Source organism: Doryrhamphus excisus, chromosome 1 (assembly GCF_030265055.1).
Source record: "Doryrhamphus excisus isolate RoL2022-K1 chromosome 1, RoL_Dexc_1.0, whole genome shotgun sequence".
Lineage (NCBI taxonomy): Eukaryota > Metazoa > Chordata > Actinopteri > Syngnathiformes > Syngnathidae > Doryrhamphus > Doryrhamphus excisus.
In genome coordinates, this window is record NC_080466.1 from 42,894,745 (window position 1) to 42,916,533 (window position 21,789).

At 36.3% G+C, this 21,789-nt stretch overlaps 1 protein-coding gene across 1 annotated transcript in view; it reads left to right on the forward strand.

Annotated features, from left to right (window-relative positions):
* The first annotated feature begins 3,276 nt into the window (after nt 1-3,276).
* frmd4ba (FERM domain containing 4Ba) overlaps nt 3,277-21,789 on the forward strand; it is a 41,747-nt gene continuing 23,234 nt past the window's right edge. Inside the window, exon 1 of the mRNA XM_058052594.1 lies at nt 3,277-3,477. The gene's annotated coding sequence lies outside the window, so the exon portion shown is untranslated. The remainder of the gene's footprint in view (nt 3,478-21,789) is intronic.

Consider the following 21,789-nt stretch of genomic DNA (forward strand, 5'->3'; position numbering starts at 1 on the left):
CATTTGTACAAAATACATTAAACTAGTGTAGATTTATAACAACAGATGAGGTGTCTATGATTTGAAAATGTATGTAATTATTTTTAAGAGAGTAATCCCTTCTGTATGAATGGAGAAATAGCAGTAGCAGCATGATGAAGAATTACAGTACCCTACTGTATAGCAGTGTTGTGCAGTCTGGGCCAGCAGGGCCTTCTCTGCTGGCTGAAACACTTCCGGAAGCACTGACATACATTTACAAACTAAATGACAGTATTTGTTGATTATTATTATTATTATTTGTTGATATATGAGGACCGCCTCCTGCCAGTCAGAGGTGCGCTGCAACAAAAAGACAGCAGGTGGCAGCAAAGCGACAAAACAGATCCTGAAATTGAGCGAAATTGAGAATTTAGTAAACAAAGTACCCCATTAACTTGATATTCTATCAGATGTATTTTACTATTCGGTGGCCAATTGAACCGAGCATCCTTAATTTAAATAACAAATTAATTTAGGGTATTTTAACATAAAATTCAGTCATCTGAATAGACTGAGTGACTGTGAAGATGTTTTCTTATGACTTTTTAATGCATAAAATAAGGCGCATTAGTCTGTTTTAAGTTGAAAAGTTGAGTTTTTTTCACCCTGACCTGAAAACAACCAAATGACCAAGCGAGGAGGACGCTTAAAGGCTGGTGGCACAATGATAATCTGCACAACAGCTGACCTGTTTCGAGGTCCAATGAGAAGATGAGATGGGGATGAAGGTCGGTGCTCACTTATTGTTGATGCAACTTATTGTCATGGCTCCTTTTGTACGGCACGAGCTGCTCATGTACGCATAAAGTTTCTTTCAAAAGCGAAAGAGTCAATGTCTGTCAACGCATAAAAGAAAATGACATTACCAGTCCATCAAGGTCAAGGCTGATGGTGCAGAGGGGGGGGGGCGTAGTTAATCTGCCCTGGGGGGTATGGGGGTAATATGCCGCCAAAGACCAGAGGACAACATGCACACTGACAATAGGATGATTTGATTTGAGCTTGATGGGAGTGTGTCAATCATGGGGGGCCCCTTTCGGAATAATGACTTTACTGTGTTAACATCTGTTACATGAATATAATCCATGTACAATTCTACAAAATCAATATCTTTCTGTAAAATCAATATGTTTCTTTAGATCATGAAATAAGTAGATGATTCCTGTTTGGCTGCCATTTTTTGCCCTGAGTTCCTCTTGACTTGGTGTCATCATGTAAAAAGGATGGCTTGTATGAGGTGTCATTGGGACAATAGCTGGAGGCTAATCTCAGTGGGAGCAGAGGGCAAACAAAGATTTGGTGTGGGTGGTGGTGGGGAGGGGGGGGGCTTACATGGCACTGGGCTGAGCCTCATCCCAGCATGCAGAAATCCTCATAAATGGGGGAGGGCAAGACAGTCAGCTTTGAAGAAAGCTTTTTGAAGCGGGAACTCGCGTACCTTCACCAAAAAGACATGATTTTTTTTTACCGTTTTTTCTTTTTTCTGGGTGCCACGGCCCCCCAGGTAATGTCGAGTGGACAGTTTCGGTTTCATCCCTCCCATTTCCTGGCTCAGGCAGTTTCAGTGGCTTCCCATTGTTCACTCAACATTGGGTCCTCAACAGGGTGGTACTCCTTTCCTTCCCTTTAAGCTGCACTCACGGAAAACACAACCTTGTGGCAGAAGCATTTCTTACTACCAAGGCACTGGCATTTTTTTATTTTGTTACTACTATTTAAAAAAAAAAACTCAATTTACTGTAACTCATTCAATCCCAGCCATTTTTCAACAGACAATACCTTCAGTACCGAACAATTTTGACTGATCTTTCAAGGCACACAGATGATTGTGTTCTACAGCTATACAAATATGGAAGCTACCAAAAGACTTTCCACTTTCATCACTTTGTATAATTTCCTGTTCTTTAGTAAGCAGCGGTAAAACATAGATAAGTTTCGGGGAAATATCAGTTCCCAACTAACACAAATATTTTTAGTGACAGCTCAAATATCTACACCAACATAAATAACACAAAAAAGAGTTGTTTTACATCCCGGTCATTTATTTACAAATACAAGAAGACCATGAACTATTTACATTTTTCATATTTGGAGCTGAACTATACTACGTATGTACATGTGTACACGAGTGCGCACGTGTGTGCATGCGTTAAAATGTCCCAAACATACGTACCTTCTGCACGCTACACTGCTCCATGCTCTCTCACTTCCTTGTGTGTGTTTTTGCACAACTTCTATCCAAAAAAAAAAACCCCATCTGCCATCTTGTGGCTATTTTTAGTGCTTAAAATTGCTCTGAAGTGAAACGCTTTAGTGGAGAGTTGCATCATCACCTCTTCTAGCCTCTCATGCGAACAAACGTAAATACATTGTTGGGATCGAATGTTCTGTTTATACGTCTTTGGTATCAAATGAGTTCAAATAAATGTCTAAAAACGTATTTGAAAACTGGCACAGAGCAGCATAAAAGGCCAAAACACAGCGGAAAGAAGTATTTTCACCCCTGCAAGTATTTTTTTTTGTGTGTTTTTTGTGTTATTTAGTGTTTTAATGCAAAACCTACTTGACATAGACATGTGCAAGTCATGAACGAATCGTTCAAACTTTACAAGTTTTAACTGTATTGTGATTTCCATGAACTGGTTCACTCACTCAGCCCTGCTACGGCGAATTAAATTAAAAAAAGAACCCCCCTGAACATGTCACTAATGGTACGACTGCTACTCTAACTGAAGTTGCATAAATGATCATAAACAGATCTACTCATTGTCTCAAACGACTCTCTCATTTCCCTTTTCTGACCCGGCTGCATCACAGATTCAATAAAATGAACGATTCACTTGCTTAGCTAGCGAGTTTCACCGATTCACAGGCAGGGACGGAGCTACGTACGTGGTGGCCGATGGTGGCCGTGGTCGCTCTTAGGCCACCCCACCGACAATTAAACAACAATTAAAAAATGACTACAAGAATCATCATGTAAATATTAGTGATTAAATGTGTTTTGATTCTTGCATCCCGTAACATAAGTTGTTTTGGATCATTTAATCAAATGAATGCAGCAGAGTTTCGTGAAGAATATTATATTAATACATTTAATAACATTTCGGCCAAGTTTCCACGAAGCAGAAAGCGTCCCTCTGTCGGTCAAACAGCTGAGGTGCCCCATCCTGCGAGTGGGGGCTGAGGATGAGGAGGAGGAAGAGGAGGGGGCAGTGCGAATGGATGCGTCGCTAGTGAGCGCTGGTGTTCTCCTGCCCGACCCGGTACCTCATTCCGGACCAGTCAGCCCGATGTGGCGTGAAGAAGTCCATTGACGTGTCCGGTGACAGCGGAAGAATCATTCCATCCGGTATTCGCCGTGGGACCGCTTCGTGGCTTCGGCTACCCGGCCGGCGGGGAGCCGTTGAGTCCAAACAATAAGTGGGGGGCCAGCCGACACAACAAAGACACAAGGTGAGCGGCGTTTACTGTACTCGTCATTTTAACTGCTCTTTTATCATAATGCCGGATGGTTTGACTTTTATATTACCTGCTGTGAAGCAATACGTAATAATATGATGACACGTGTATATTTATATTTATATATATATATTCCCAAGTACTTTGATTGAGTACTTAGTGTACATGCATCAGGTGTACATTTAATTGAACACACCTTTACTGTTGGTGTTGTTTTTACCTGTCAATGGAACTTGTTGGCATGTCAACGTCAGTGCTTTGCTGGTCCGGAACACACTGACAGCAATTTGGGAGGTAGACTAGATCCTCAGGGGGTTACCTCTCTAGAGCCCCCCCCCCCCCCCTCTAAATGGTTAAAAATACACTTACCCATAATACAATGGACATAATATCTATATATGCGTACATACATACCACTCACTGGGATAGGCTCCAGCAGTGGCGTCATTAGGCCTATTTTAGGGGGTCTTCAGCCTCCCCTAAAATGTTCTTAAATGTTCTTAAATATCCTAAATAATTGTATTTTTTTAATTGATTTTTTTGTTTTTTTTATTGATTTTTTTTAACAAAAAAATCTGACAAATTTCATATAATAAGGGCAAAAGCAGGCTAATACTAGCTAATACTATACTATTATTACTATTATTATTACTATTACTATTATTACTATCATCATTATTCTTCTATTATTGCTACTACTACTAGTAGTACTAGTAGTTACTGTTATTACTACTAGTAATAATAATAGAAGAAGAATGATGATGATAGTAATAATAATATTATTATTATTACATTATACATTATTATTATTTATTTAAATTATTTGGGCAATTTACTGTTCACGCTGCACTTTACATTATGTTGTTCATATTTGGTGTCTATTCTATCTATTTATTCTCCACATTATTATTATTATTATTATTATTTATTATTACTTATCTTCTTTTGTGTCTGTTATTATATGGGAGCCAGGCAACGACATTTCGTTGGCAATTTCACTACTGTGTTTTTGTGCAATGACAATAAAGGGAGTCTATCGATCTATCTATCTATCTAATAGACTAATTAATAATGTAATTAATAATGTAATGTTACATCATAATCATTATTATGATTATATAATGATTATTATATAATTGATCACTGTCCACTGGACATTGGACACAGATTGTGTGTACTTGTGTCAATTTAATGGTGGCCTAAAACAATTGAGTATCTCGACTAAATCTATCCAAAAGTGGGAAAGTTATATCCCGGTTCTTGTTCCTTATTTGTTGTTTGGATATTTTGATTTTTTTGGATTTTTGTTCTAGGCTCCAGCATAATAAACGGTATAAAAATGGATGGATGGATGGTAATTGTGAATTAGATACAGTTCCTTTTCTCTTCAATTGCCACTGTTCAAATCATGGTTTAAGCCCTAAATATGCATCACATACTTATTAAATGAATTTATAGTCAAATGTATAGGTACTCACAATTAACGTAACTACGGTGTGTTCAAAGAGCACCAAGCAGTGGTAAATGTGTGCTGTACCTTTTACCTGCATTATTACATATGCATCAACAATATCAACAAAAAGAAAGTAGAAAAAGTAAGCACTTAAGTTTGTTTTTAAGTTTTATTTTGAAGAGACAGTCAGGCTTATGTTGTCAGCTGGTTTGCTCGGCGTGAATATCCTGTTTCCCTGATCAAAACAAACAATGGCAGGCAGGAACGTGATATCCTGTACGGGTCTTGTGTCACACTAAATAATGAAAACAAGCGCGGCGCTGAGGTGGACGTGAAGTGACAACACGGACGTGACAACGTCACTGCTCATAAAAACGTAACGCAGTCGCCCGGTAGTGTGCGAGGAAGACGGGACAAAGGCTGGGGATGGTTTGTGTTGGCCGTACGCGATGAAAGCAACATGTGCTTTCTCTCTGTGACTCGCACACTCGCAGCTTTGTGTCCACTCCCGTCTGGGATGTTCATCTGATTTGAATGCGGTCAGCGCTTCCGATTCAATAAAGCTATTAACCGCAGAATATTCCAGCGCTGCTGCTGGGCTCGCCACAGATGAAGTATTTACCAATCAGGGCCCATTAACAACCTTAGCCATAGTGGATAGATGTTACGTTCGGGCAATGTGACCTCTGCTGAATAGATGTCCCCGGTTATTTTTTTTACTCAGTCAGCAGTTGCTTTTTTCCCCCCCACACGTTTTGATTACGATGCATTCAAGAACCCATTTACATGAGACTGTCAGTTGGGTTATGTGATACTGTTGTCACACGAGTTTGTACAATACATTCGACATCAGCAAGAAACCCCGGACTGGTTCTCACAACATACTGTATCCTGAGTAAAACAGTTTATGTGTTTAAACAACAACATATCTGAAAATAGAATTCATTCAGTTTGCAAGTTCAGTATTTCTGAGCTGCAAATACAATGGTGCGTTCAAGTCTTAGCCCCCCTTCCTGATTTCTTATGTCTCAGATCATCAAACTAATGTAAATATTAGTCAATGCTAACACAACAATGTTCTTTTTCTGAAATTCAATGTTAGTTTTATGCCACATGTAATGGGACACACTTTTGTCTTGCTCTACCAAAGTATTTTGGTCTGAGTATTTTCAGACTGAGTATTTTCCCAACGGATTTTAGGGATCAGGGAAACCCTAATGTTCTTTTTGTTCACAAGTACTTTTTGTATCTTGGAACTCTGCCATGCAGGCCGTTTTTTTCGCACCATGTCTTTCTTATGGTGGAGTCACGAAAACTGAACTTAACCGAGGCAAGTGAAGAGTTCTGCAGTTCTTTGGATGTTGTTGCGGGGTCTTTTGTGACCTCTCGGGTGAGTCGTGACTGCTCTCTTGGAGTCTTGGAGTTAAAAATGCTCTTGGTTGGACGGCCACTCCTGGGAATCTTCACCACTGTTTCATGTTTGTTGATAATGGCTCTCGCTGAGGTTTGCTGGAGTCCCAAAACTTTAAATAACTTCTCCAGACTGATTAATCTCAGTTATTTTTTAACAGGGGGTGCAATCACTCTTTGTTTTTTTTCTCCCTTAATAATCGAGATTAATCTCGAGAATCTCTGTTTTGAGTTGGCATTAAGTTAACTGGAGACTCAAAATAGTTCATATTGGGTGGATGTGAGTGTGAATTATTATTTTTTTGGCTGATGACCAGTCCAGGTTGTAACCCGCTTCTCACTGGAAGACAGCTGGGATAGGCTCCAGCATCCGGAAAATGGATGGATGGATATTTTAAGATTTCAGACAAACCGATCTGTACAAACACCAACAACTATTGTCCAGCGTGGGACCTGTGTGGAGTACAGTTTGGTACATCGTCTTCTTTCTCTTTCGACTTTTCCCGCCAGGGTTCCCCACAGCAAATCACCCATCGCTTCGATGATATTGCATCATCTCGAGGACCGAAACTGACCTTTATGGCTGAGTGAAAATGTTTGTGGAGCTCTTTCCAATGTTGATATAAGATCTTATTTGAAGTCCTACGCATGTTGGTATGCTTTTCATGCCAGGAGGTGAAACCTAGTGTTAATCTAAGAAACTTAGATTTTATCATAAAAGTCTTTATTCTTCAAAGTGCCGTGGATATACTTGTTAGCAAACGCAAAAGCAAGTTCAGGTGTCTAAATCAATGCCTGTTGACTTTGAAATTAGTCGCAAAAGTCAGGTGGTGCAACTGTAAGGAATGTTCCAAAATGGGATAAATAATGTCTAGATCAGGGGTGAGCAAACTACGGCCCGGGGGGCCACATCCGGCCCGCCAAGTGTTTGAATACGGCCCGCCCAATCTTTCAAAAGTATTTAATTTAAACTCAACATACAACCTGGCATCATGGCCTGAGCCAACCTTTTGATGGTTGTATCAATTTCGTTGTTTGACATGGTCTGTTGTTTACAAAGTGCTTCTGAAAAAAGAGACACAAGCACATAATAATAATAAAAATGTAAATAATAATAATTATATTATTATTATAACTATTATGATTATTAAATTTATTATATTAATGCTAATTATTATATTAATTATATATAATAATATTGTTATATTTGCATATTTTACATAATAATAATATAATAATTATTATTTTAATTTTATTTTAATTATTATAATATTTGATTATTTTTAAAATATTTAAATATAAATATAAAATAATAAATAATAATAATAGCAGATTGCATGACAATTTTACAGATACAATAATACCAGGTGGACTGTTACGTGTAAAATATATAGTCTGCCCCCCCCCCCCCCCCCCCCCCCCCCCCCGGAAATTTTGTTATATCAATGCGCCCCGCGAGTCAAAAAGTTTGCCCACCCCTGGTCTAGATGATGTTCATCAGTTTTATGTCAAATTTGTCATATCCTTTCAAATCATCCTGATTATCATTTTTGTTTTCCACTGTGAATGGTCCATATCTGTATGCTAGAAGCTAACCTAACACAAAGAATAAGATTGAAGGTTAAGCTCAAATGTCTTTTAATGGCATTGAAGCGATTAGAACCTACTACTATGAGTCCAGTGTTCCCCCGTGTCCCCCCCCCCAGGGTATGATTAGCACATGATGTTGTTGCGAGAAGCCCAATTCATTCAGGAGAACTGTTTTCCAGTTGGTGTTTTTGGGTCAGTGCTAATCTATAGTCCCAGCAGTCTGAATCAATGGGTCGCCCTGGCAGAGCAGATATTCCAGTGAGGAGGCGGGGAGCTTTAATTGTAGTGCTTGTGTTATAGAATGATGATGCCATCGATTATGCCAAAGTGTCACTTTTAATGAAAGTAAATGTGGTCTTTCATGTAAACAAAAAAAAAACGTGGTTCACGCCGAAAGTTGTGTCAACAGGAATCTGTTCCTCATTTGCAGTGAAACAGCTCAGCAGTGTGCAGACGATATATCTCTTTCCTTGTTTCATGTCTGCTTTGTCCTCTCAGACAGGACATCCTGAGTTAAACAAAGAGCCAACCAAACACTCGCATCGTGACTCATTTCCAGCATTTACCATTATAGCAAGTACCTTTCTGCTGATTCATTTCTGATCGACTTCATTTTAAAGTCGGCTGTAGTATTTGTAATACTTGTCAGAAGTTCTTTGCAATGAAAAATCAAACCAAATGGTACCACCTCGGGACCTACCTGGTCATTAAATCACGACCTATTATGCTTTTTCCACTTTTCTGACCTATAAATGCTGTTAGAATGTTGTATTCTCGTATTAAACGATACCAAAGTTTCATATAATGAGGTTTGCATATTTGGAAGTGAGTCCTGAAAGAGAGTTTTTCTTAACCCTTGTATTATGTTACGGGTCAGTTTGACCCGTTTCAGTTTTTGTGTTGACCAAAGTACTGGTTATCCTTTCTTTTTCTTCATGAAATTTTGTGACTTTTCCTCATCTAGGGTCATGAATACAAAAACTGAAACGGGTCAAATTGACCCGTAACATAATACAAGGTTAACTAGCATGATTTGTTAACAAATCATGCTAGTTATGCTAGCATGATAACAAATCATGCTAGTTATGCTAGCATCATGCTAGTTATGCTAGCATGATTTGTTATGCTAGCATTAGCATTTGTTATGCTAGTTATGCTAGCATGATAACAAATCATGCTAGTTATGCTAGCATGATTGGTTAACAAATCATGCTAGTTAACCTTGTATTATGTTACGGGTCAATTTGACCCATTTCAGTTTTTGTGTTCATGACCCTAGATGAGGAAAAGTCACAAAATTTCATGAAGAAAAAGAAAGGATAACCAGTACTTTGGTCAACACAAAAACTGAAACGGGTCAAATTGACCCGTAACATAATACAAGGGTTGTTAGAATGTTGTATTCTCGTGTTAAACGATACCAAAGTTTCATATAACGAGGTTTGCATATTTGGAAATGAGTCCTGAAAGAGAGTTTTTTTAACACCTGCTCCCTGTGATGTCACAGTGAGCCGGACTTCCTTATATGGGTGTGCCTAGCTACAAGCTGTACAAGCTGAGTGGGACCAATCACAGCGGAGTGAGTAATAAATTAAAACAGACCATTTTGGAAGGAAATGCAGACGGAATATGTGCAGGTTCTGGAAGATCTCGAAAGCTTATCATGTGTAGCTGCTTCTTCGGAGTCCACAAGTCAATATAAAGGGCCAAAAATTAGCATAATAGGTCCCCTTTTAAACAATTTTATGTAAATAAGGCCACTAAATCATATATTTCATTATACCAAAGTGGAAGGTAATTCAGTATTGGTTGAATATTGCAAAAATAATAATCATTTTTGACTTGCTGTCCGTGATCGACCCTCTTGTGGGTCCCGATCCACCACTGAAGAACCACTGATTGGCTTGTAGTACAAAATAACACATAACCAACAGGTTGTTTAGAAATACTCCAGTTGAGTTCCATTGAAAAGTCTTTACTTTGAATGTGAATGAAGCTATTAAAACATCTCCGACATGTTGAAACACAAACATCTACCACAATTATGTGTGTATTCTTCTCAAATCGCAGCGCTTCAATGCACCTCTTTATAAATAACGCAAAACGCTACAGAAGTTTGGCTTTAAAAGTCTGCAATTTGTGGAGAAGATTTGTGCTAAAGCTGTGTTTTTAGTGTTTTTACCAGTATGTCACCATTAACCACGGGAAGGCATGAACCCCCATAACTGCTCGGGGGCGTGAAAATGCTGAGTCGACCCCCTCGCCTGGTGCATGCACTGCATTTCACCTATTTGTGTATGGGTGAGCTGGCTTGCATGATGCATAGAAAAGGTTATGAGGGCATATGGTGCTTGATAAAAGTTGCATGGAGCGATTTGATGTCATGTAGTATACGTAGTATTAGTATAGTATAGTACTGAAAACAAAAAGGCAGTATTTTCTTATCTTGGCTGAGTCCAAAACAGCAAGTTCAAATTTCCAAGTGTTATGATATGTCTTCGGAAATAAGTACAGACCGCAGGTATCCCGAATATCCACTTTCATCTCCATGAATTCATCCGGTGAGCTTCATGCAGTGGCGGGGGGGCCTTGAACCCAGCAGATTTGTGCAGCCTTAAGGCCTTGTCTGCTTGTTTTGTGTGTGTGTGTGTGTGTGTGTTTGTGTTTCACAGATGTGGGGATGTCCTGCAATTGCAGCGAGACCATGGAAATGAAAATACTGACAGAGAAAAGCCTTTTTTCAGTACTTGCCTTGGAGGGTTGCAAGCCCGAATACACCTACTACACATACACCAGCATGGCTGTAAACAGTTATTGAGCCCCTGAGCTGAAACCGGGTGGGTTCGATGCCTTGCCAGTAGTCAGGAAGCACACAAGCATCTCTAATGGTCTCTAATGGTACTCGATACTGGTTTTGAAACCCATGGTCTTACAAACTGAGCCACTGCAGGTTATAACCGGAATGAGAGCCCCCCCGCCTGTCCCACGGTTGAAAATGAAAATAGATGAGCTGCTATTATTACCCTCTTACTTGCAAATGGAAAAAACATATTCCCACTGCAGGAGTCTCCTCCAGCCTGAGGTCTAGTAGTGATCAATACAGCTCAACACGTAAAACCTCTTGTGATGGTTTCTCACATTATGTGCCAGAAGAGATGGAGGCACAGCAGGGAGGCAGGCATGGGATGTTTGTAGTTTTGACCCCTCCTCCAGGATTTTTTTTCCTGTCTGGAGTTATTTTCACTTTGTGCGTAATGTTTATTTTTTTGTTTATGTCTGGTTTGTTTTTTTTGTGTGAGGTAGACGCTTGCTTTGTGGTCGAGAGTGAGTGGAGCGTGTACATGCGTTGGTCCGTTCAAGCTATGGATTCATCCGTAACGGAGTGTCATGTGAGCCTCTTTCTTGATCGGGTTAATGTTGAAAAGCATTACCTGCAATGGCTGATATAGTAGATACCCGCACACATACCCGTATACTGCGCTGTGGATGCATTTATGGGATCTTTTACCAATGTTAACGTGATGAAACAGTTAAGATACAGTTGTGTCTGTAACTTCGGCAAAAACAATAGCTGAGCAAGGAGAAGTCACATTATAAATTCACGTCGGATGAGAAATACCGTATATCGCTTAGACCAGGGGTGGGCAAACTTTTTGACTCGCGGGCCGCATTGATATGACAAAATTTACGGGGGGGGGGGGGGGGGGGGGGGGGGGCAGACTATATATTTTACACGTAACAGTCCACTTGGTATTATTGTATCTGTAAAATTGTCATGCAATCTGCTATTATTATTTATTATTTTATATTTATATTTAAATATTTTAAAAATAATAATATATTATAATAATTACAATAAAATTAAAATAATAATTATTATATTATTATTATGTAAAATATGCAAATATAACAATAATATTATATATAATTAATATAATAATTAGCATTATTAATATAATAATTATAATAATCATAATCATAATCATAGTTCTAATAATAATTATAATAATCTAATAATCTAATAATCTAACAATAATAATAATTATAATAATAATAATAATAATGATTTTAGACCAGGGGTGGGCAAACTTTTTGACTCGTTGATATAACAAAATTTCCGGGGGGGGAGGGCAGACTATATATTTTACACGTAACAGTCCACCTGGTATTATTGTATCTGTAAAATTGTCATGCAATCTGCTATTATTATTTATTATTTTATATTTATATTTAAATATTTTAAACATAATAAAATATTATAATAATTAAAATAAAATTAAAATAATAATTATAATATTATTATTATGTAAAATATGCAAATATAACAATATTATTATATATAATTAATATAATAATTAGCATTAATATAAAAATATAATAATCATAATAGTTATAATAATAGTATAATAATTATTATTTTAATTATTATTATTATTATGTGCTTGTGTCCCTTTTTTCAGGAGCACTTTGTAAACAACAGACCATGTCAAAAAACGAAATTGATAAAACCATCAAAAGGTTGGCTCAGGTCATGATGCCAGGTTGTATGTTGAGTTTAAATGAAATACTTTGGAAAGATTGGGCGGGCCGTATTCAAACACTTGCCGGGCCGGATGTGGCCCCCGAGCCGTAGTTTGCCCACCCCTGGCTTAGACTTTAGCAGAGTACCGTATAGCCCATGCAGTCAAGCCAGAATAAAAGATCATCGTCAGCTTCAGTCACCTTCACCACTGCAGCTTGAGATGAGGAAGAAGGAGGAGGGGAGGGAAGTCATTATCATCTGCCCCGTGGACCGAAACCAAGCACCCTGCAGGTCTAACACACGGGAAAGATGTAGGTGCTTAGTCAAACAATAGGGAGGGAAAAAACACGTCATATAAAATCCGATGTGTTAATAGAAAACGTTGTCTGTGGATATTTTTAAGCATGCTGCAAGAATACTTTTCCATCCTATATTGTGTATAAAAACTCAAAACGCTCATTTTTTTTGTTTGTGAGCGTTTCTCTTTTGCTGAGATAATGCAGCCACTTAACAGCTGAGGCGTATCAAGATGCTGATTAGACGCCATGATTATTGCTCAGGTGTGCCAATAAAAGGCCACTTCAAAAATGTGCGCTTTTATCACACAACGCGATGCCGCAGATGTCCAAGTGTACTTCAACAAGTACATACGCCAGATGTTGAAGGAGAACGCAATGGAATGCTGATTGACAGGAATGTCACCCAGAATCGGATCTTCATTTTGCTACCATTCAAAATGATACTGCAGAACATACGTACCACCAGCCAGCATTTTCAACTCCAAGATTTTCTGAGACCAGGCACCTGAACAGCTCCTGCAATAATCAGTTAGCATCACCAAAGAATTTCTGCACAAACTGTCAGGAACCGTCTCATAGTCTCAACTTCCACGGTCCATAACCAAGAACTCGATCAACACCAGGTATCGATCGTTTGAGCTCCCAGACCCCCCAGGATGCAGTAAAAGTGCACATTTTGGAGTGGCCTTTTATTGTGACCAGCGTGTGTGATAATCACGCTGCTTGATATGCCAGGCGGATGGATGATCTCAACTAAGGAGCTAAGGAGAAGTGCTCACTAACTTGGCCTTGTGTGTACATAAAAAGGTTTTCCTAAAAATAAAAATAAAAATAAAAATAAAAATAAAAATAAAAATAAAAATAAAAATAAAAATAAAAATAAAAATAAAAATAAAAATAAAAATAAAAATAAAAATAAAAATAAAAATAAAAATAAAAATAAAAATAAAAATAAAAATAAAAATAAAAATAAAAATAAAAATAAAAATAAAAATATTATTTATATAGCACATTTTATAAATTTTATAAACAGAGTTTCCAAAGTGCTGCACAGACTAGTAAAATAAAAAGTAATAATCCAAATCTAAAAGATCATTTAAGAAATAAAATAGTAAAATAGATATTAAAATATTAAAAACAAGAAGCAAAAATAAAAATAAATAAAAATAAATAAATGTTTTACATCTCTGAGTTTATCTCATGAAGGATGGGATCAATATTTATACAGTATATATTTTTTTGTTGGTTTTGTTGCATGTATATACACTCTCTTTTTGATGTTCTATGTTGTTGTATTGTGGTTATGGTATCGGAGAGCTCTGTGTAGTAAATTTCGCTGTCCGGATGATTGACAATCTCTGTGGCTAAAATGAAATTAGTGGAACCTGGAGATAACACAGACTCCCGCAGACATAACCGCCGAGTTTACATGGGTAAGATTGATCTGAATAGACGATCTCAATCAATATCGGAAGCAACTTAAAAAGACGAATGGACTTTGTCACTTTTCTGTACAGTGAGCAAATATTATGCAACATTAAGGCAGGGAATGAGGAAAATAACCAGCTGTAAACAGGACATGGACATGTTGTCAGGGTCACACTTCATATTATTCTAATGGGCTGGGCCGTGTAATCTAATGAGGAAAATACCAAAGAACCACAATGAAGTGTGCATGGAGTAACGCTGGTCGGAGCAAATTCATCAGCACAAATCAAATAAATAAATGATATCCAATGCAGTCAGATCATTTATAATAATAATAATCATTACTAAGCAGACCATCTGCCTCTTAATCCTGTTTGCTAACTCGATAATGAGAACATAACAGCTACATGAGCAGATTAGGGAAGACCACAAAAGGTCCTGATCCACATCCAGCCCTGGAACAGCAACTGGGAAAAAGGATCAAAGACTAGAAACAGTAGACATTGTTACATTGTGTGGAATTGTAATTTATGATTTTGTGTGCAAGATTATGACAACAAAGGCCTTTTAACTCCCATCGAATAGTCAAGTGACAGAATGAAACAAATATCCATATATAAAACGTGAAATGAAAGCTATAAATTAATTTGTATTAGATGAAGGGAAATACTTGATCTTGAAATATTTGATCCCCTACCATGCTGCAGGACGCACTAAAATTAGTCCTGTCACTTCAGCAAAAGATATCAGTCAATCAGTCAATCACAAAGTACTTCTTTACTGTTAGCTCCTACAATAACAACGTCGCCGTAGCTTGGTTAATATGCGGGTCGCATTATGTAAAAGGAACATTGTTGCTGATTTTTTGTGTTTTTTTTATAGTGCTTCCCATTACTTGCATTGTTAGCTACCTTATGTTGGGCTGTTTTCTCTCTTTAGAACACCCAGGAAAGGCAACAACGTGTGTTCATATCTGATATAAGGATTGTGGAACATGGGCTAAATTAAAAACAAAACCATGTAATTTTCCTTTAAGATGTGAAATCCCATTTTTTAAACTCCAGTGATGAGTGGCTTATCACAAATAGAGACATTCTTTGTATTACCTACATTTTTCCTCGGGTTTTATTTCTAGTTATGGATAGAAATTGAACAGATAATGATCTTTATTTGCTTATATTTTCCTGGCAATGATTATAAGATGACAACTGGGTGCAAAAGTTGTCTGTGATATTTATTACTAATGACACCAGGCATCATTAGTGTTGTCCCTCGAGGAAAATGCTAAATGTCAATCCCTAGAGGCAACCTTTTTTTGGAAGAGTGCGTTCTAATTGCGGACGCTGTTGCCACCACATTCTTCTTCCCACTGACCTCTTCCTACGTGAAGCATCTGTGTTGCACTCAGATGGTCTGATCTGCCCTCTGCCCCCCAACCTGCCCCCCAGACCTACCCGACGTAACAAAAAGGAAGTGGTCATAAGTTGGTTTCACTTTGCAGGTGTTAGTTACATTTGGGATAACGATATGAAATGATGTAACGACCCAGATGAAGATGAATAAGTGAGCATATTTTATTAAGTCTAAGGTGAAATTAAAATTTAATGGATGTAATTGTTATTATTATTGTGATATCCTGTAAAAGGATTTGCAGTAGAAGTCATTCTAGATGTGCTGTTTGCAAAATATGCACACCATTTCTGATCTAATAACAATCGTTACCATTCTTGTCCGCCGCCGTCACGTGTGTGAATTAACATAAGCGACTTGAACGCCTTCCGTTTTGCTTCTAAGCAAGAATTCAGCATGTGTTGCTGGAGTGGCCTTTTATTGTGGCCAGCGTGTGTGATAATCACGCTGCTTGATATGCCAGGCGGATGGATGATCTCAACTAAGGAGCTAAGGAGAAGTGCTCACTAACTTGGCCTTGTGTGTACATAAAAAGGGGTTACTAAAAAATAAAAATAAAAATAAAAATAAAAATAAAAATAAAAATAAAAATAAAAATAAAAATAAAAATAAAAATAAAAATAAAAATAAAAATAAAAATAAAAATAAAAATAAAAATAAAAATAAAAATAAAAATAAAAATAAAAATAAAAATAAAAATAAAAATAAAAATAAAAATAAAAATAAAAATAAAAATAAAAATAAAAAAAATAAAAATAAAAATAAAAATAAAAATAAAAATAAAAATGAAAATGAAAATAAAAATGAAAATAAAAATAAAAATAAAAATAAAAATAAAAATAAAAATAAAAATAAAAATAAAAATAAAAATAAAAATAAAAATAAAAATAAAAATGAAAATAAAAATAAAAATAAAAATAAAAATAAAAATAAAAATAAAAATAAAAATAAAAATAAAAATAAAATTGGAAAAAGTTTATATTATGGTCATAAAGTCAGAATATTATGGAAATAAAGTCATAATGTTACCAAAAGAAAATCTATAAAAGTTTAACGATTTGGAAGACAAAAGCCAACAAAAATGGAGAAAAACAGTAAAGTCCGTACTAATAATACACGTTTTCACCGCGCAAGGTGACAGTAAAGGCAACAACACCCACAAACAGGCAGCACCTGAAATAATAAAAATAAAAATAAAAATAAAAATAAAAATAAAAATAAAAATAAAAATAAAAATAAAAATAAAAATAAAAATAAAAATAAAAATAAAAATAAAAATAAAAATAAAAATAAAAATAAAAATAAAAATAAAAATAAAAATAGTGTGTTGCTGTCATTTTTTAGGATTTTGCATTTTTTTATTTAGTGTGACCGCCAAAAATTAGATCCATTTGTATTTGTTTAGAATTATTTGGTTTCTGCATGTAAAACTCTTAATTATTCTCAATGAATGTGTTTTTTTAGTAATACTTTTAGGTGTCTGGAATGGATTAATTGGATTTGTCTGACAACAAGGTCAACAATGCTACTAAATAAATACAATTATTATTGAGTGCTTGCCTGGACTAAATGTACCATATTTTCCAGACTATAAGTCGCACTTTTTTTCATAGGTTGGCTGTTCCTGCGACTTATACTCCAGAGCGACTTATAAATGAAAAAAACTGTTTATGTTACATAAACACTGGACACCTTTTCTGTTCATGTTTATTTTTTGTGTAGCTGAATAAGCATTGTGTTAGCATATCTTACACCTGTTCTCTATTCTTTTATTGTTAGAACTTGCCTTCCAAGAGGACGTAATTACCTGCAAAAAATGCGACTTATACTCCAGTGCGACTTATGTACGTTTTTTTTTTCTCGAATGATGCATTTTTGGCCTTGTGCAACTTATAGTCCAGAAAATACGGTACTTACTCTAGCGACCACCGTCTACAACCGAATAAGCACTTTTTTCTTTGATTTACCGTGAGTGTTTTTCATGGTTTATTCTGTTGATGCTGCATCCAGTCAGACTTTTTTAGAGCAAAGACTCCCCCCCCCTTTGTGTAAGTCTCAAGTAAACCCTATGCATGACCAGAGATGGCCTACTTTCATATTTTATGACCTGGAATCCTAACGTATTTAAAAACGGCTACAAGTTGCATCACAATATTCGACAGTTGGATCCTCCTGGGTCGGCGTGCAAACCCGAGTCCCGTGTGACACGCATCTTGCACGTGCGCGTGTTCGCCATACTGCACATAATGTCTTGCATTCAGCCTGTCAGCTGTAGCCTCAGCATGTGGTGGAGCTCGTCAGCTGCAGGCCCGTGCGGATGACAGCTGTTTCAGGCCGCATTCGTCCCCCTTTTAAAAACAATTCATCTGCTAATTTGCCGTGCTATGTGGAAGTAAGCTCAGGGACCTGGAAGTGTGATGACGACTTGGCGACTCCGCCTCCTGGCATGACCTAGCTTGTATTCTCGACAGATTAAGACTTATTAATAGGGGGGTTAAAGAGTGAACAAAGGAGTGGTTACATTTGGGACACCCAAGGAGTACAGTTCATTGAAAACACCTTGTTACATTCGCATTGGGTTCAATTTTGGAACTACTTTTGGCCACCTGCTGTTCATAAAGCAGCGTGAACTCAGATGTCACCACAACAATCAATAATGACGTGTCTGACGGAAAGACAATAAAAAAAAACAAAAGCTTGAAAAGAATGGGCCTTTTAATGGTGTCATAAGCAGAACACAAGCGGCATAGACGAGCGGTTTCAAGAGTGGCGTTCAATGGCATGAGGTCATCATGTTGACCCTAGTGCCAGGCGAAAGATGGGGAGGAGAATGGACTAGTGATTCCAGCACACCAGACTCAAAAAGGCATTGAAATACATATATATGTACATATACATACATATATACATATTTGGTCAAGAATACGTTTTTAATGGGGGGGGGGTCGTTGTAACCGTCACACACCGTGAGTTAGTACAGGTGACAGTTTGCATTGAGGTGAAATATTAAATAAAAAATATGGTGGGTGGTTTTAATCATAACAAACAAAACAAAATTACATAATTTCTGTAAAATTCGAATTGGAAAAAGTTTATATTATGGTCATAAAGTCAGAATATTATGGAAATAAAGTCATAATGTTACCAAAAGAAAATCTATAAAAGTTTAACGATTTGGAAGACAAAAGCCAACAAAAATGGAGAAAAACAGTAAAGTCCGTACTAATAATACACGTTTTCACCTCGCAAGGTGACAGTAAAGGCAACAAGACCCACAAACAGGCAGCACCTGAAAAAATAAAAATAAAAATAAAAATAAAAATAAAAATAAAAATAAAAATAAAAATAAAAATAAAAATAAAAATAAAAATAAAAATAAAAATAAAAATAAAAATAAAAATAAAAATAAAAATAAAAATAAAAATAAAAATAAAAATAAAAATAAAAATAAAAATAAAAATTACATATATGTACATATATATGGTATATGGGGAACACAATAGGTGTGGAAATATTTTAGAACAGGTGTCTCCAACATTTTTTGCACCACGGACCGGTGTGATTTGGCTCTTTTTTTCACGGAACGGAAATGCATCAAATACATCAAATATAAAATAGCACGACAGGGCTAAAAGCAAATGTTAAGTGCAGGTAAAATATAACTCACCCGCAGAATAAGTGGGAGTTCTGAGCTTGTTTCATTGACGAGACGAGATGGTCCCATCTAGGTGTGATGGGAGACAGGGAGTTGTAGCAAATGGTAGCGCCATGTTCCAATCCAATCCACTTTATTTTTATTTATATAGCACATTTTATAAATTTTATAAACAGTGTTTCCAAAGTGCTGCACTAGTAAAATAAAAAGTAATAATCCAAATCTAAAAGATCATTTAAGAAATAAAATAGTAAAATAGATTTTAAAATATTAAAAACAAGAAGCAAAACAATAAAAGTATAAAAAAAATAAAACCAATTAAAATAAAAAGAAATAACCAAAAGACACAGGACCATACGACTCACTCCGAGTTAAAAGCCAGAGAATAAAAGTGGCTTTTAAGAGACTTTTTTACTGGGAGGGGCGAGAGTTCCATAGCTTGGGGCCAACCATACAAAAGGCTCGGTCCCCCCTGGTCTTAAGTCTCGTCTTGGGCACTACAAGTTAGAGCTGGCCCTCGGACCTCAGTGACCCGTGCTGGAGAGTAAATTTGAATGAGGTCCGAGATGTATTTGGGGGCCAGCACATTCAACGCCTTAAAAACAAACAATAAAATCTTAAAATCAATCCTAAAGCGCCTGCATGTTCATACATTGCGATTGTTCATTTCCGCCATGTTTGATTGGAGCTGCTTTACACACGCTGTGATAAACCGAACATTCTGAAGCGTTTACCTGCATGACTGATCCTCATTTGCACTGATTTGTGTTTATCGTTTGCATAATGTGGCATGGAAACATGGAAGCGGGGATGGACTGCAGAGAAAACAATTCATATGCTCGCTTAGATCAATGGTGCATGAAAAAACATCACAAATGTCAAACGTGTCCTGGGCGATCCTGGGCAGACTTTCACCGTGACGTAGCGTTCAATAAAACAGCATCCCATCTCCTGCCAACACTTAAGCGTTCCCGGGAATGTGGTCGCACAAACAAACGACTGGATATCGTTTCCATGTCGCCGCTCACAGCGAAACGTTCCGTCGCTTTATTTTTTTTTCAGCAACATTACCTTCATGTTAGCCGCCATGATTATTTAAGTCAGGCGTGCGGCGTGTCCGTGACCTTTGTTTATTAATCACAGCTGCTACACATGAAGACCCGGTAATGACTTGCTAGTACTTACCCCTTACCCCGCCCGCCCTAAGTTGTTACATCAAAGCCTTTCCAAATGTTTAACAGCGTTTCCACTTTCCGCCAGGTCGCTTCTACCGCCCTCGCTGACAGAAACGCCAATTATCTTGAACACTTTCACAGTTCGCCGAGGATTTTGCAGGCCTTTTTTGACGCCGTTGCAGTTAGGGGTGTCGCAAGGTCTCCGGAATTCAAAATGTAACAAAGTCTTGCGATAATAAATGAATTCATGCAAGGTAATGTAATAGAAGTTTGTGTTTCCAGGCATATTTCTTCATTGTACTTTTCTTAAAATTAAAATTAAAAATGTGTCTAATTCTGCGTCTTATGATACCTGTTGCAACCTTAAATGTCCATTTTTGTGGCAACTTTTCACCAAAAGTTTGGAACTTTTTAGGTGTTGGTTGCAATACAATTGCAGTATGTTGCAATTTTTGTGGAATTTGGTCAAGAATACGTTTTTAATAAGGGGGGGGGGGGGTTGTTGTCACTGTCACACACCATGAGTTAGTACAGGTGACAGTTTGTATTGAGGTGAAATATTAAAGAGAAAATATGGTGGGTGGTTTTAATCATAACAAACAAAACAAAATAACGTAATTTCTGTAAAATTAGCTTTGGAAAAAGTTTATATTATGGTCATAAAGTCAGAATATTATGGAAATAAAGTCATAATGTTACCAAAAGAAAATCTATAAAAGTTTAACGATTTGGAAGACAAAAGCCAACAAAAATGGAGAAAAACTAACAATACACGTTTTCACCGAGCAAGGTGACAGTAAAGGCAACAAGACCCACAAACAGGCAGACCCGGAAAAAAATAAAAATAAAAATAAAAATAAAAATAAAAATAAAAATAAAAATAAAAATAAAAATAAAAATAAAAATAAAAATAAAAATAAAAATAAAAATAAAAATAAAAATAAAAATAAAAATAAAAATAAAAATAAAAATAAAAATAAAAATAAAAATAAAAAGTCAGAATATTATGGAAATAAAGTCATAATGTTACCAAAAGAAAATCTATACAAGTTTAACGATTTGAAAAAAAAAGGCCAACAAAAATGGAGAAAATCAGTAAAGTCCGTACTAATAATACACGTTTTCACCGAGCAAGGTGACAGTAAAGGCAACAACACCCACAAACAGGCAGCACCTGAAAAAATAAAAATAAAAATAAAAATAAAAATAAAAATAAAAATAAAAATAAAAATAAAAATAAAAATAAAAATAAAAATAAAAATAAAAATAAAAATAAAAATAAAAATAAAAATAAAAATAAAAATAAAAATAAAAATAAAAATAAAAATAAAAATAAAAATAAAAATAAAAAAGTCAGAATATTA